General features: G+C 39.5%; 1 long non-coding RNA gene across 1 annotated transcript; it reads left to right on the top strand.

Moving 5' to 3' along the window:
• Positions 1-214: 214 nt before the first annotated feature.
• LOC109173112 lies at positions 215-15,352 on the top strand. Its single transcript, XR_002052846.1, has 3 exons — positions 215-227; positions 5,069-5,072; positions 15,222-15,352. It is a non-coding gene; the product is annotated as an uncharacterized LOC109173112 (long non-coding RNA).
• Positions 15,353-16,776: the final 1,424 nt, after the last annotated feature.

Raw genomic sequence — 16,776 nt, 5'->3', positions numbered from 1 at the left:
GGCGTGAGGAAGAAGGAGATGATCTTCTATCTTCCTCTTCTTCTTGTTGGAGGCAAATTAAATGCCTTTGCAAAATTACCATTTTGCCCTTTAGTGGAATGAGAGAAATTGTAGAACAATTGAGGGCATCTTCGAACTTTCACTGATTTAAATTTGCCAGCTCAGATTTTAATACTCCATTTGTGGGTACATTGCGCCAAAAATTAAGCTTCAATTCCCTGCCACCTGTAGATGTTCATGGAGCAAAAATTTCTTCGACACAAAATTGTTAGTGCAATAAATCTGTTCATGCTTAACAATTTAATTTCGACATCTGATAAAATTGAGCGACAAATAAATTTAATATAAACAGATAAGACCAAAAATGATATCAGATATATTTCTAAAAAGAAATCTCATCAAATTGACTTAAGTAGGTGTATCATAAATAGGATGGTCAATCATATTGTCAAATCACTTTGCACACTGAAATCAAGTATGGCTTATTATCAGCATGTTCCCCCTAAATCTTATATCTCTCCCAAGAAGCATTCTCCCTTACTTAACCCTTACACAACTTAATAGCAGATAACCAAATTCTACGTACCTAAGTCCGTAAGATAAAATTACTAACATGTACACAAATAAATTGTAACACATTAATTTAAATTAAATCACGTAGGACACATAGGTAACAAATTTCATGCAAAATTACGTACACATATTTTCGAATTAAAAAGTTCGAAATACTTTGCTCATTTCGATCATTCCCATTTCGTGCCTTAGAGTTGCAAAACGAGATTCACACAACGGTTTTGTGAGAATGTCGGCAATTTGATTTTCTGTGGGAACATGATCGATCTTCAAATCTTTCTTCTCGACGTGGTCTCGTATGAAGTGATGTCGGATGTCGATGTGTTTGGTTCGCGAGTGGAGCACAGGATTTTGGGTTATTGCAATTGCGCTAGTATTATCACATAAAATACTAACATTTTCGCATTTAATCCCATAATCCAACAATTGTTGCTTCATCCACAAAATTTGTGCACAACAACTCCCAGCTGCAATATATTCGGCCTCAGCAGTGCTCGTAGCTATGGAGTTTTGTTTCTTGCTGAACCAAGAGACCAATCTTCCCCCTAAGAACTGGCATGTCCCTGAGGTACTTTTTCGGTCTATTTTACACCCTGCAAAATCTACATCTGAATAACCAGTTAGTGTAAAATCACCTTCTTTGGGATACCATAATCCCACATTGATTGTTCCTTTGAGATATCGAATTATCTTCTTGGATGCAATCAGATGACTTTCTTTGGGCTTTGATTGGAATCTTGCACATACGCCAACCGAGTAGGATATGTCCGGTCTGCTTGCGGTTAAGTATAGTAACGATCCAATCATCCCTCGATACATCGTTTGATTGACGCCTTTTCCTTCATCATCTTTATCCAATTTTTGAGATGTACTCATGGGAATTTTGACTGAGGATTTTCCAACTATGCCAAACTTCTTGATAAGATCTCTTGTATACTTGGCTTGATTTATGAAAATTCCTTCTTCAAGTTGCTTGACTTGCAGTCCCAAAAAGTAATTTAACTCTCCCATCATACTCATATCGAACCTCAAAACCGGGTGGTTGTTCGACGTAAACTTCTTCTTCAAGTAAGCCATTGAGAAATGCGCTCTTTACGTCCATTTGATATACGATGAAATTCTTGTGCGCTGCGTATGCTAGGAATATCCGGATTGCTTCGAGTCGTGCGACGGGGGCGAATGTCTCATCAAAATCAATGCCTTCTTCTTGTGAATACCCCTTCGCAACTAATCTTGCTTTATTCCTAACAATAACGCCATCTTCGTTTGCTTTGTTCCTAAAGACCCATTTGGTACCGATTACATTTTGGTGCGTTGATCTTGGAACAAGTTCCCATACGTCGTTGCGCTTGAATTGATCTAATTCTTCTTGCATGACATCTATCCAACTTGGATCGGCTAATGCTTCGTCAATTTCCTTTGGCTCCAGTTGTGATAGAAAGCATGAGAACATTGCATCTTGTTGTTGGTTCCTAGTAGATGATCGCGTCTTTACTCCGTCACTTGGATTTCCAATGACTAAGTCATGTGTGTGACTTCTTAGCCATTTTCGATTTGGTTGGAAACTTGTTGGATTCTCAGAGTTTCCTTCTTGTTGGAATACTTGTTGTGAATTGTTGACGGGTGCATCTTCGGGTTCATCTACTGGAGTTCCTTCTTCTTGAATTCTGGATGCAATTTCGGTTGTAGGTGTGCGTGATATTTCGGGTATCACATTGGATATTGCCTCAATTTGGTGAGTACCCATATCACTTGATTCTTCTACTTCCTGCAACACATTATCTTCCAACATATCGTTAGAAATAATTGAATCACGATTACCTTCACCTTCTTTGCCATTTTTGTCGTGATTTTCATCAAACACAACGTGAATCGATTCTTCTACCACCATGGTTGATTTGTTGAATATTCTATACGCCTTGCTGGTGGATGAATATCCCAAGAATGTTCCTTCGTTTGCACGTTCGTCAAAAGTCTTTAGTTGGGACTTTCCATTAACAAGTACAAAACATTTACAACCAAATGTATGAAAGTAGGTGAGATTGGGTTTTCTCCCTTTCCATAATTCATATGGTGTTTTGTTATGAGACTTGTGGATTAGACTTCGATTTTGAGTATAGCACGCCGTATTGATTGCTTCTGCCCAAAATCTTTTTGGTAGACCAGCGGCTGATATCATGACTCGTGCGGCTTCCTTGAGTGTTCGATTTCTTCTTTCAGCTACACCATTTTGTTGCGGCGTTCGTGCGGCAGATAATTGATGTAAAATTCCTTGTGAATTGCAGTATGATTGAATTACTTCGTTCACGAACTCTGTTCCCCGATCAGTTCGAATTGTTGCAATCTTCATATCTTTTTCGACTTGTAGCAGCTTTAATAGCTCTGGCAACTTTTATAAGACTTCATCCTTTTTCTTGATGAATATTGTCCATGTGTACCTAGAAAAATCATCAACAACAACCAAAGTATATTTCTTACCACTTATACTTACTGGGTCTACTGGACCAAATAAATCCATGTGCAGTAGGCTTAGAGGTCTTGATGTTGACTCTTGAGCTTTGGATTTGAATGATGACTTGATTTGTTTTCCCTTTTGGCATGCGTCACATATTTGATCCTTTTTGAACGCAATGTTGGGTAATCCATCGACTAGCTTATTTTGTGCAAGCTTATTGATGGTTTTGAAATTTAGGTGATTTAGCCTCCTGTGCCATTCCCAACTAGCTTCATTCGAATTATTTGCCATCAAGCATACAGAATCTTTTGTTGTACTCCAATCTACAACATACATATTTTTCTTTCTTGATCCGGCGAGTACGACTTCTTTCGTGGATTCGTCTTTGACTTGACATTTGCCTTTGTAGAATTCTACGAGATATCCTTTGTCGCAAAATTGACTTGTACTAAACAAGTTAAATTTTAATCCTTCGACATAAGATACGTCATCAATTCGTAGACCATTTTTCACAATTGCGTCGGTTCCTTTTGTCATTCCATATCGATCGTTTCCACCGAAAACTACTTTTGGTCCTTCGATACTTTTGAACTCAACTAGACTAGCTTTATTGCCGGTCATATGTCAAGAGCAACCGCTATCGAAATACCAAACTTTCTGCAAAAAAGATTAATTTCTTTTAGGTACCCATACTTGTTTGGGTCCTTTTGTGTTAGTAATTTTTGGCATCCAAATCCACCTAGATCCCACTGATCCAAGAGTAGGTGATTTGTAACCATTAAAAACTTTATAATCGTAACGCACTTTCGAATAATGATTCGGTGCGGGTTGGGAAGCTGATAGTTGCTTGATTCTATGAAATAGAGCAAATCAGGACTTGGTCCATGGTTTGATTTCAAGCGACCAATCTTCTTCTGAGGGATATAATCTCCCAGCCCCAATTCTCGGATTTCTTCCCATATTCCTATGAGGTTTTATTGCACTAGACTCGTTGGTTCTCCTTTGAGATACAAATTTTTGCCTTTTAAAATTTTGTTGTCTTGCCATGATATCATTGTGTTGATTCGGCCTTGCAACAATTTTCTGGGCATTAATTTTGTTTCCAACTCCTTGTCTCATTGTGCTATGTTGACTTTTCACAAATTTTACCACTGGAACTTTATTAATTAAAGCAGTAGTAGAATTAGTCAACTTTTGAGGGGTTTTAGAACATGATGGATCATAGCCTAGTCCGGCTTTATCTCCAGCGGGTTTTTGCATGTTTACCATTTTATCCATTATTTTGGATGAATGCGTAAATGATGCGATTACTTCCCGAAGGTTATGTTCTCTAACCTCTCTAGCTTTGCACTCTTCTTGAAGTCGAACATTTTCGGCTTTCAAATTACTCATTTCATTTAGAGCATTCTGCAATTTTTGTGACATTTCTTCCTTTTCAAGAATTAACGTATTATTGCGCTCTTTGATTTGAGTATGAGTGGCCATGACTTTTTGACAATCTTCCATAAGGCTTTGAAAAGATTTTTGAGTCTCGAAAGAGGTGTCAACGGAACTAAAGGAACTAAAAGAACTAGAAGATACCTCTTCGTCGGTTTCACGCGCCATATAGCATTCCTCATGTTCGGATGTTTTGCCCATTAGACATAGTAGCGCCGTATCTTCTTGTGATGAATCACTCTCGTCACTAGATGATTCTTCGGATTCACTTGCTTCTAACGGATCGCTTATTAGTGCCTTTCGTTTGTCCTTTTTGAATTTCTTCTCTTTCGACTTGTACTCAACCTGTGGAGAGTTAGAAGTATTCGAATTTTTGTTCACCTTGGGATGTGGACATTCGGCCATAAAATGTCCAGGCTTTCTACAATTGTAACACACATTTGTGTTATCTTCGACGGTTCCCTTCTTGATCTTCTATTCTCTCGAAAAGAATTTCCTTGTGGTGATCCTTTGTTCTTTCGCATGAATTTCTTGAATTTCCTAACAAATAAGGAAAATTGTTCGTCAGATAAAAAATCATTATTTACGACTGACCTTGATGAGGAAGGTTGTTCGGCCATCAGTGCGGATGTTCGTTCATCACGATCTTCTTCATTTCGTTTCTTCATCTCGAACTCATACGCCTTTAGATCACTAAAGAGTTTATCCGTAGATAATGTCCTTAGATCTCTATGATCGCGCATTGCGGTTACCTTCATATCCCAATTTGTAGGTAGTCCGCGTAACACTTTGAGCGATATTTCCTTCTGGGTAATGGTCTTTCCCAGATCCGTGATTTCTCCAAGTATTTTGATTAATCGAGCTTCCATGTCGGTGATGCTTTCGTTCGGTAGCATTTTGAAATCTTCGAACCTCTTCATGGCGATGGTTAGTTTGTTGTCTTTTTCTTGTTCGTCGCCTTCACCGATGCTTATGAGCGTATCCTATATTTCTTTTGCCGTGGTGCACTTTCGAATCTTTGGGAATATGGTGTCATCGACCGTTTTGAACAAAATGTCCTTGGCAATATTGTCCAAGTTATTTCGTCCTCTGTCTTCCTTTGTCCACTCCATTTTTGGCTTTGGAATATATCGTGGAGCATTTGGATCTCGTGGGGTAGCGGTATTAGCTTCCATAATTTGGATAGGACCATTTGTGATGACTTCCCATATTTCATCATTTAAAGCAGATAAGTGAACCTGCATACGTATTTTCCAATCATCAAATTTATCAAGTGAGAAAAACAAATTTTGAGCAAGAACCATATCTCTCTTCATCTTGAAGTTTTCGAGATCTGCCTAGCAGTCAAGAAATGACTCAAATAGACAACTGCTCTGATACCACTTGTTGGTCCCGAAAGGGTGGCGAGAAGTCTAGAGGGGGGGGGGGTGAATAGACTTCTCTAACTTTTTCAAACTTCTTCTGCAAACAACACTTTGTAACTTCAACTCTAAGTAACAAGCATAAACAAGTATAACAACTTAGAGTGTGCACAGCGGAATTGTAACGGCAAAGTGTTATGCTTTAAATTGTGTCGTGCTCAAATAGAGATTTTATACATGCATCACGTTAGAAACACTTAGTATAGATGTAGGATGATGTATATAAAATTTCACTTGCATGCAAACGAGGGAACTATAAAACCCAGACAGATAAAGATATGCAATAAACCGTAACGGGTTAGTTCACAGATAATATAGGCATGCACGAAATATATATGAGCAGTAAGTAAATAGAGAGAGAGATTTATAGTGGTTCAGAGGTGGTGTAATCCTCCTATTCCACTCTTCTCCTTTCACTTCAAGGAGGAAATTCACTATTCTTCGATCACCCAGATACAATAGTGAATAAGTGCCCAACGACACTTCTCCGAGTGCTTCGCACAAAGCTACACTCCACTAAGGTTTTTCGCAAGCTCCTCTTGTTACTCCGCCTTCCCGAGTACTTCGCACCAAGCTGTACTCCTACACCCGAGAACTACGCACAAAGCTACGCTCTCACCGGGTTTTCACAAGCTCCCCTTGTTACTCTGCCCGTCACAACCGAGTGCTATGCACAAAGCTACACTCCAACTGGGTTTTTCACTCTCCCTAGTTACTCTACCCCTTTTCTACACTCAGTAGAAGATTTACAATAGAGATAAAAAATTTCTCTCACTCAGACTTGAATTTAATCGTGTATAGCTCAATATATTGCTTCTTGGCTGATTTGAATATTGCTTGCTTTTCTCTTTGTTTTTCAGCCGTATTCAAGTCGTGCAAGTCGTGCTTGTCTTCAAGTCTGCTTGGGCATTTTATAGCAGATGAAAGCTATTTGCCCGTTGATCAACTTTCAATCTCGATCATCCATTTTGAATTGTAGTTGATCAATTAATTTTGCCAACTTGGTCTGCAAAAATCATTTCGCCGTCTGTCAGAAGATTTAAATAAATTTGCCGTTGCTCCTCTTTAATCTGACAAAGCTTTTTCTTTTGGCATGGGTAGCCTCCAAATTTGAATTTCTCTGGCATGACTTTTGTTGAATTATTGATCTGATGTGCCAAGTTGATCAAATAATTTATCTGCTGATTCTTGCTTGAGTATTAAAAAGATCTCCTTCGTATATCAGCTTCTTCTTCTCCTTCGACTTCTTCTGCAGAAACAGAGCTTCAAAATAATGTTTCTGTCTAATTCTATCATGATGTCATAGCTCCTTTTGATGAAGTCATGTCCCAATAGTATATCATGTTCCACCTTGTATTATGGACTATATATATCATGTTCCACCTTGTATCATGGACCATATATATCATGTTCCACCTTGTATCATGGACCATATATATCATGTTCCATTTCATATCATGAGCTAGCTATCATGTTCCACCTTGTATCATGGACCATGTATCACGTTCCATTGTATATCATGAAATCATAAAATCGCTTCAGGTGGGAATTGAACTATGAACCATTTGCTTTCCTTGGCAAGACTTCTTCCATCTTGGCTGGGTATCCAATTGATACAATCCAAGACTTAAATTCTTTTGACTTATCTCTTCCACGTGTTCTCCACTAGCTTTATCACATTGTGATGTCATTACCCGATAGTCGTGACGTCATCATCCGATAATTCTCAACTATCACGATAAAAAATGTTCTTTCACCTGATATTACTATCATGATGACATCATCTCCTGATATTGCTACTTCACGATAGCAATTCATCTTTACACCAAAATTACTTCCAATGAGAATTGAACTGTAGATCATCTTACATTAGGCATGCTTCAACAAATCTTCTACCATCTCGTCCATCTCAACCTTTGGTGACTTGATGCTTCATAAATCTGTTAAGCTATGATCCCGCTTTCATTTATTCTTCTTTCAATGCTGCTTTCTCGTAGACTTCATGTAGGCTTCATGGCAGTGGTGCACTATACTTGGTGAACCAGAACTGACTCAAATAAAATAAAATTGGGGTCTACAAAATACATTTGGCTCATTAAAACTTCTACAATATATTCCTAACATGGATGTATGTGCATGGTAACAATAGTGGAAAAGATAACAGAAGTTATAACGGTAGGGGTATGCTTGTCCAAAATATTGTAAAGTACAACTTTTATACCATAATGTATAAAAAAAACTTAACGGAAAAAACGGACATAAATGAAGGGTATAACCATCATCCACACTTATTATGTTTTTAGATAATAATTTAGTAGCTAAAACAAAAAATAATACATATGCATTTCTTTAATTTAGAATTATCGGTCTACAATGTCTTTATTCAAAAAAATTATTCATTATCAATAAATTAAATAAGATAAATAATTTCATAAGTTATATTCTCTTTATTTTTCTCCAATATAAAAATTCTTTACATTCAAATTCATCAATTGATTATATTCGCTACATTGTCCATACAATGTCTTTATTAAAAAAAAAAATTATTCATTATCAATAAATTAATTAAGAGAAATAATTTTATTAGTTATATTGTCTTTATTTTTCTCCAATGTAAAAATTCTTTACATTCAAATTCATCAATTTATTATATTTATTATATTGTTTATTATCTTTTTTGTGCACTATTTTTTTAAATTAAATATCAAAGTTATAATACAAAATAATGCTATATATTTATTTACCAAGTATTTTATTAATACCATGAAAAAATTTAAAAAATATAATTAATAAAGCCAATCATATTAACTATTTGAGGAATTTGTTGACAAAGAGAGTATTCAAATCACACAAGAAATTGAAGTAAGAACTATCTCGCAATGTCCTTGTTTGACAATCAGTAGTTAGCGGTTAACGTTAGCGGATTTAACCAGCGAATTATATCAACGGTTGGTAAAAAGATATTTGAAAAAATTAGATGTTTAGATTAACATGTAAAATGACCTAAGGGTATACATATATTAAATAATAATAATAATAATAATAATAATAATAATAATAATAATAATAATAATAATAATAATAATAATAATTGTTTTAAAAAAATAAAAAAAAATATATATATATAATTAAGTCAATCATATTAACTATTTGGGGGATTTATTGATAAAAAGAGTATTCAAATCACACAACAAATTGAAGTGAGAAACTACCTCGCAATGTCTTTGTTTGGCAATCAGCAGTTAGCTCTTTTTTTTTTTTTTTTTTTTGAAAACCAAAACCAACGAAATGTCATTAAACAATCAAATGAGCAATGGACTCAGGTGGGTAAACATCCCACACCCGAGTAACAGTTGAGTTAATAGTATCTGTTGCAAGAATATGAGAAATTCGGTTCGCAGACCGACGAATAAAGCTGATACGAGAAGAACCTAAATCATTAAGTAAAGCACAACTGGAATCATAAACAAAACCAAAGTAAGAAACAAATGAAAGACGTGATAAATTTGTACAAAGAACTTGGCAATCTGATTGGAAGAGCACGTTCGTAAGGTCCTTGTTCTTTACCCAAGAAAGTGCCTCTTTACAAGCTAAAGCCTCCGCCATGTGATCATCGTTGACCCCGTCCAAACGTCCGCTTATCGCCGCCATCCATTCCCCAGCCGAGGTCCGTAGCCAACAACCATATGTCGCAGTCTGCCGACGTAGTGCCACTAGCCTCCCCCCTTCGTTCCGCCACCTCCCTCCATTCCGTCCTACTGCGTTGCACAATCTTGGCCAAGACAGCCGGTGATTGCACAGTACAGTGGCTTCAAAGATAGCAGCATTCCTCACCGTCCACAACATATACAGCCCCACCGCCAACAATTCTGGCATATCAGTCCCTTGTAAATTCAATGCATGGTAAAGCCAGTCACCCCAACTTGTAGGCCCAGCTGGAATCACTACCTGGAGTTCATGCCACACCTTTTGGCATACAGACAATCAACAAATAAATGGTGTATAGTTTCCTCACCTTGCCTGCAAATGCAACATTCCGCCTCCACATCCACTCTCATTTGGCGTAAATTGTCAACTGTTGGGAGTACCTCCCTAGCCACCCACCACACAAGAGTATGACACTTAGGTAGCACATTCAAATGCCAAATTTTGTTCCATTGATTAAAAGTCGTATTTACCGCATCTAATTCTCCCATCAAATTACGGTATCCCCCTGTCACCGTATAGTTGCCTCTCAAATCCCCATGCTAAAACCACTGGTCTTCGATATGTAAATTAATCGGAGTACGTACTATAGCATCAACCTCCTAGTCATTAAATAAATCCCGTAATAAAGGCATGTTCCATTCACTAGAGTTAGGTATGAATAGATTGTATACCATGAGATCACGTACCTCCTGCGACTGTGGTGATTCAATCTTGCGGTTCACTAGACCTGCTAGCCAACTATGTTCCCAAACCTTTGTGTTTTGGCCATTCCCCACCCTCCGTCTGGCTCCGGACAACAATAAATCCTTTGCCTCCAAAGTGCTTCTCCAACAGTAGCTGGGATTACTTCCAATCGAAGCCTCCAGAAAGGAGCTACGAGGAAAATAACGAGCCTGAAATATACGGGCGACAAGAGAGTTCGGGTTAGAAAGAAAACGCCACCCCTACTTAGCCAGGAGTGCCAGGTTAAAGGCATGCAAACGCCTAAAACTGAGACCCCCAAGCCTCTTCGGCACGCTTAGTCTGTCCCATACCAACCAATGGATACCTTGAACTCGCCCACTTTCCCACCAGAAGTTGTTCATTCTCCTTTCCAACCCCATACAGAAAGTTTTCGGGATTAAGAACACACTCATGACATACAAAGGCATGGCCTGCGCCACTGTTTTTAGAAGGATCTCTTTTCCCGCCCGGGACAAGAATTTCTTATCCCATGCGCCGATCCGGTTGACTAGCTTCTCCTCAAAGTAAGCGAAAACTACCATCCGGTTTCTACCCACCACGGAAGGCAAACCCAATTACCGACCAATATCATCCGCCTGAGTGACCCCCAAAAGATTCGCCACCTGCGCCCTGGTATCAACCCTTGTGTTCTGACTAAAGCTGATGTTGGATTTATCAAAGTTAACCAATTGGTCAGATAACTCTTCATATTCCCACAAACAATTCCTAACCACCTTTGCCTCCTGCATGTTCGCCTTAAAGAACAATAAACTGTCGTCAGCAAAAAAGAGATGAGAGATCGGCGGAGCCCCCCTCGCTACCCTACACCCATGTATCCCTCCTCTGTCCTAGACCCGCTGTAACAATAAGGATAAGCCCTCAGCACAAAGGATGAACAAATAAGGTGATAGAGGATCACCCTGCCTTAGCCCTCTCGTAGGAACCACCTCCCCAACCACATTGCCATTAACCGTGATGTTATATTTGACCGTAGTCACACATAACATGATGAGTTGCACCCACCCCTCCCCAAACCCCAAACCCAGTAACATATGTCTGAGGAACTCCCACTCCATTCTGTCGTATGCATTGGCCATATCTAACTTCAACGCCGCCCAACCAACCTCCCTCGTCGTTTTCCTGTGTTCCTGTGTAAATAGTGGCCTACCTCCGCCGCCACTAAGATGTTGTCAGTTATCAGCCTCCCCGGTAAGAATGCACTTTGGGATTCTGAGACAATGTCTTTGAGCAGATTCTTCATCCAGTTAGCCAACATCTTAACTATCACCTTGTAAGTCACGTTACACAAGGCAATGATTCTGAGATCAGAAACCAGCTCGGGAACTTTCTTTTTCGGTATAAGAACAATATTCGCAGTGTTTAGCTCTGAAGGAAATTGACCCGATTTGAGGCATCCTAAGACAAACTCAGTTACATTCTCTCCCACCACCCCCCAAAAATTCTGAAAAAAATCACGGGTTCATACTGTTGGAAAAATAGCTTAAAATGACATGTTAAGTGGCTATTTTGTGGTACAATTATCAGTGGGATCCACTTCCGATTTGGGTCAGGTCAAAGTGGATTCAGATTCTTCGTAGTGAGACGAAGATATTGATATATTGTACACTCAAAACGGATGATGGGTGAATGAGATATTGATTCTCAAAGTATACCCATTTGAGTTGGAAAATGAAGGGAAAAAGTGAGTTTTTGTCCCACATTGGATTGGAAAGAGGATTTGCCCTCCTTATATACAAGAGCTCTTTTGAAGCTTGTAGAATTGTATAGCATAGATGCTCTCTTGCGCGGGGGGGGGGGGGGGGGATGCAAATCAAATTCTAACTAGACGAGATTGAAAAAGGCTTGATTCAAACCCCGAGCTCGTGTGCGCCAGCACCTGCGGGCACGAATGTCGTCCGGAAATTAGCAGGCCTTGCGAGCTTAGTTATGCCAAACTTCGGTATCATTTTCCAACCGGTATAGTTACTTGGTTCGGCCGAAACCGAGAGCACCACCCTCGTGCTACAGAGAGCACGAACTTTCGTGCAACGGTGACCACGAGAGGTGTAAAGGCCGAAACTGGGTAAGGTCGAAAGTTGAGACTCTGTAGCACGAACTTTCGTGCAACGGTGACCACGAGAGGTGTAAAGGCCGAAACTGGGTAAGGTCGAAAGTTGAGACCGAACCCTGCACGCCAACGGTCTGGAACCCGAAAGTTCTGACTCGGTATAGTTACTTGGTTCGGCCGAAACCAAGAGCACCACTCTCGTGCTACAGAGAGCACGAACTTTCGTGCAACGGTGACCACGAGAGGTGTAAAGGCCGAAACTGGGTAAGGTCGAAAGTTGAGACCGAACCCTGCACGCCAACGGTCTGGAACCCAAAAGTTCTGACTGTTATGGGGATTGAATTCATCTGTTACGGAATTAATATCCTATTAACTCCAATTTTGAATTCTGAATTCAATTCCCAGGTGCCTGCTGTTATAGCTGTTGGAAGTCATCTTTAATGTCAGTTTTCATTGCCATATTAAAAGCTATTGACTCCTCCACCCCTATATAAGAGAGGCAGTGAGAAGCAGATTTTTATACACATGAGCACAAGCACTCTACACGAAACTTTGAGTTTTCCAACCTTAAAAATTCTTCTTCTACTCCTTCTCTTTCTAAGCCTACTGTGTTCAAAACCTTGTCTTGCTCGCCGGATTCCTTGTCTGAGTGCTCAAACATTGAATCACTAGCAAGTTTTATCCTGGGAAGCCTAGGCCACAACGCTCCTAGCATCTTTGGGAGGTGGCAAATAAGGTTTTAAGGAAAGAGTGATCGCTTGACTCTTGCAAAAACCCAACACCAAACACGAGCCAAATTCTCCATCTTTCCTTCCCTTGTTTTTCCAAAAAATAATAATCTTATTTTTTATTATTATTTGTTTTTTCTACCAACGGTTCCAACACATACCATCCGGCCCAAGGACTTTGTCTGGGGCCATAGCAAAAATTGTCTTGCGCACTTCCTCCGCCCTAAAAGGCCGTAATAGCTCTTCATTCATGCCCTCTGTCACACATAGTCGTAGATTCTCAAAAAAATTGGCACCCCAACAACCCCCAGATGTGAAAATCCCCTCATAATAACTCACCACCAAGGATTCTAACCTTTGACCTTCCACCCAGCTACCCTCCCCATTCCTGAGTTTCAACAACCGATTCTTCATCTTTTTATTAAAAGCAGAAAGGTGGAAAAACCTGGGGGGCGTTTACTAACAGGAAATTTCTGTAAATTTAAAATAGAAAACAGTGGAGGTGTTTACCATTTTCTTTTCCCATTTCCAAATTAGAGAATTATTCTCTATTTTTGCAAGAAATCAGGAACACGCCTCTAAGTTGTTTTCAAAACAAGAAATAACACGTAAACAGTGAAAGATACCCGTGAACCACCCATCGACTCCAGCCAAGAGACCTTCTCCTTATTTTCTTCTTTCTTCCTCCTCCTCCTATTCTTCAGAGTTCAGAGAATAATGTCGGCATTTACTCTACCACCTACCACCCATATATTTTCCTTCTTTTCAGACCTTCACACCCACTCCTTCCTTTACATTTATTTCATTTTCCGATCTTAGTTGCTGCTGCTACCGGAGAAAGGTGCTGTCTGAGGATCCGTCGTCGTTGCCGACCTCCGGATCCACATCCTCTCGCCACCACGCCAGAAAACACACGAAAGAGATCACCGGAGTCCACAGACCACCGTTTGACACCCATCCGCCACTGTCAGTCTCACAGTCCACAAACCACCGCCAAGCTCCAAGTCCACCGCGAAGTGCTTCTGCCGGCCCGCCGACGCTCCAAGCGGGTAATTTTTTTATTTTTTTTGGTTTTTTGTTTTTCGATCTCTGTTGATTGATGTTTGTTTTGAAAATTTTTGCTTGTTTACCATAGTTGAATTGTGCTGCGAATTTAGCTCCTGCTTTTGCTATTCCATTTGCCTCTGATTTAGAGGCAACCTACCAAATTTATTAGCCTTATTACTTTATGAAAGGGAAAAAAATCACATAGTAGTGCACTGAAGCTAAAGGATTGACTATGATCCTGGTATGAAAATAGGAGCAAACATTTGCTGTAGTGTTTTGGATTTCTGGAATGCTTAAATGAACTTAGACTTTGTAGATAATTTTCTGTCCTAGATGAATTTTGGCACTTCCTATTATGCTAAATTTCAACCTTCTCTTATTTTATTTGTATTCATGTGGTGTTAAAGTGGATAACAACATTGAATGATCCAAGGATTTGTCTGATTTAGTTAAAGATTTGATATTGCTTTGCCTATGTGATTATTAGATTATGTGTAGAGGCACAATCACTTTAATTTGGAGTAAAATAGCATTGATTACTTCTGTTTGGTTGCATTTTAATGTGAAGATTAAAAGGAGTAGGGATGCTACTTACTTCCACCTGTTATTAATGCTTTATCTGTTCATCCTCTATGTGGTTTTCTGGTTTACATTTTCTAATTGTTTTAATGGAGCTAACTTGGATTTGATCAGCTGGCTTATCTCGTGATTATAAGATAGTTTATTCACTCCAAAAGACGGAGTCACCAAAATCATCGATTGGATCGTGCCCATCACCACGTTCCAGAGTAATGTCCTTTCTAAATCTGTTTTTTCTGTATGTATTTAGTTGTTGTTCTCTGGCATGTTATTTTTGTAATATGTTGATTGTGGATTATATTCTGTTGTTGCTAATATGTTGTTGTTGCTGTTTTTGTGAATATATTCTTGACTTAAAAAAATCGTATTGTCTTGGAAGAAATAGAGTAGAATATGGTAGCTAATATGGCAGCAGAATAGGTAGAATATGTTATGCCCGGTTTGCCTCTTCTTTAAGTATATTCTTTTTCTCAATTGAATAGGTTATTACTATGTTGTTGATGGTGGTTATCCAAATGCACCCAGTTTTTTGGCACCATACCGCGGGGAGCGCTATCACTTGAATGACTTTCGTGGGCAAGGGCGGATATGAAATAAGCAAGCCCTATTTAATTATCGATATTCATCATTGCGGAATGTGATTGAGTGTAAATGATACCATACAATTAGATATGACTATATGAGTCAACAAGACCAAATACAACAATTGCGTGAAGACATCGCAAATGCACTCTTCTGGATAAATTATAATCATTGATGGTGTATTCAATTTTATTTGCAATGTTTTGTAATAACATTTTGTCACGAAACAACTTATTTTAAATTACTGTACTTAATATGTTTTCTAATGACATTTTACTTTGTCACGAAATAACTTATAAATATATGTATGTAGTACATTTTTAATTTACTAAATGGATAATGGATTTCAAAAATAAGTACAGGCAAACAAAGTTTTCAATTTCAGTTTTCGAAAACAGAGAATTGAAAACAGAAAATTGAAAACAGAGAATAATTTCCTGTTAGTAAACGTGCCCCCTGATATTCCTGTCTCCCTCCCTCAGCCAGTGTTGTTTGGCCCTTTGTTTCCAATACACATCCTCCTGCTTCAACAGTAACTGCAATTCGTCTCCCGAGCCCCTGTACAACCCCTGAGTGGCCTCAATTGACGCCGGATCTCTTCAATCCTCTTGCCAAACCGATGGCACCGTTTCCCCCCCCCCCCCCCCCTCTCCCCAACTCACCAAACGCTCCCCCACACCAGGCCAGCTTCGCCTGTAAACCCCTGTTCCCTGTCTCACCCCATGCCTCCCTCACCACCCCTCCACACTCCTCATCCAGCAACCAGGAATTTTCAAACCTGAAGCCCTTATGTCCCCTCACCTCTCGAGTTTCATACACATCCAAAAACAGCACAGCATGATCAGACATAACGGTTTCTAAACAATAGACCCGAGCTCCCTTATGAAGACCCCTCCACTCCCCACTGGCCACCACCCTATCTAAACGCTCATCTATCCAATCCATAGTCCCCTTCCCTCGCTCCCAGGTGAAAGGATACCCCAGCGTGGGAAAACTACTCAAACCACAGTACTCTAATGTCTTAGAAAACCCCTGGAACAGGCCCAAAGGATGTGGTATACCCCCCATCTTCTCCGCCCAGGATTCCAAATCATTGGAATCCCCCACCATGACCCACGGTAGATTAGATCTGCCACACAAACCTCTTAACAGTTGCCATGCCTCTCTCCTCCTTCCTCTCTCAGGGAACCCATAGTAACACGTTAGCCTCCATCTCTCCTCCCCTTCCCTCCCCCTCACCTCTAAATCAATATGGTTCTTACTGTAACTCAAGAGACTCGCCATGTTATTCGTACACCACAACAAGGCTAATACCCCACTCCGTCCCACATTATCTACATGAAATAAACCCTCAAATCCCAGTCTCACCCTAAGTCTTTCTGCATGATCTCTGTTTACCTTCGTTTCCATTAAGTAAATAAAATCGGGTTTCTTAACGGCTGCAAGGGCCGCAAC

Source organism: Ipomoea nil, unplaced genomic scaffold (assembly GCF_001879475.1).
Source record: "Ipomoea nil cultivar Tokyo-kokei standard unplaced genomic scaffold, Asagao_1.1 scaffold0465, whole genome shotgun sequence".
Lineage (NCBI taxonomy): Eukaryota > Viridiplantae > Streptophyta > Magnoliopsida > Solanales > Convolvulaceae > Ipomoea > Ipomoea nil.
This window is presented reverse-complemented; position numbering and strand designations above follow the sequence as displayed.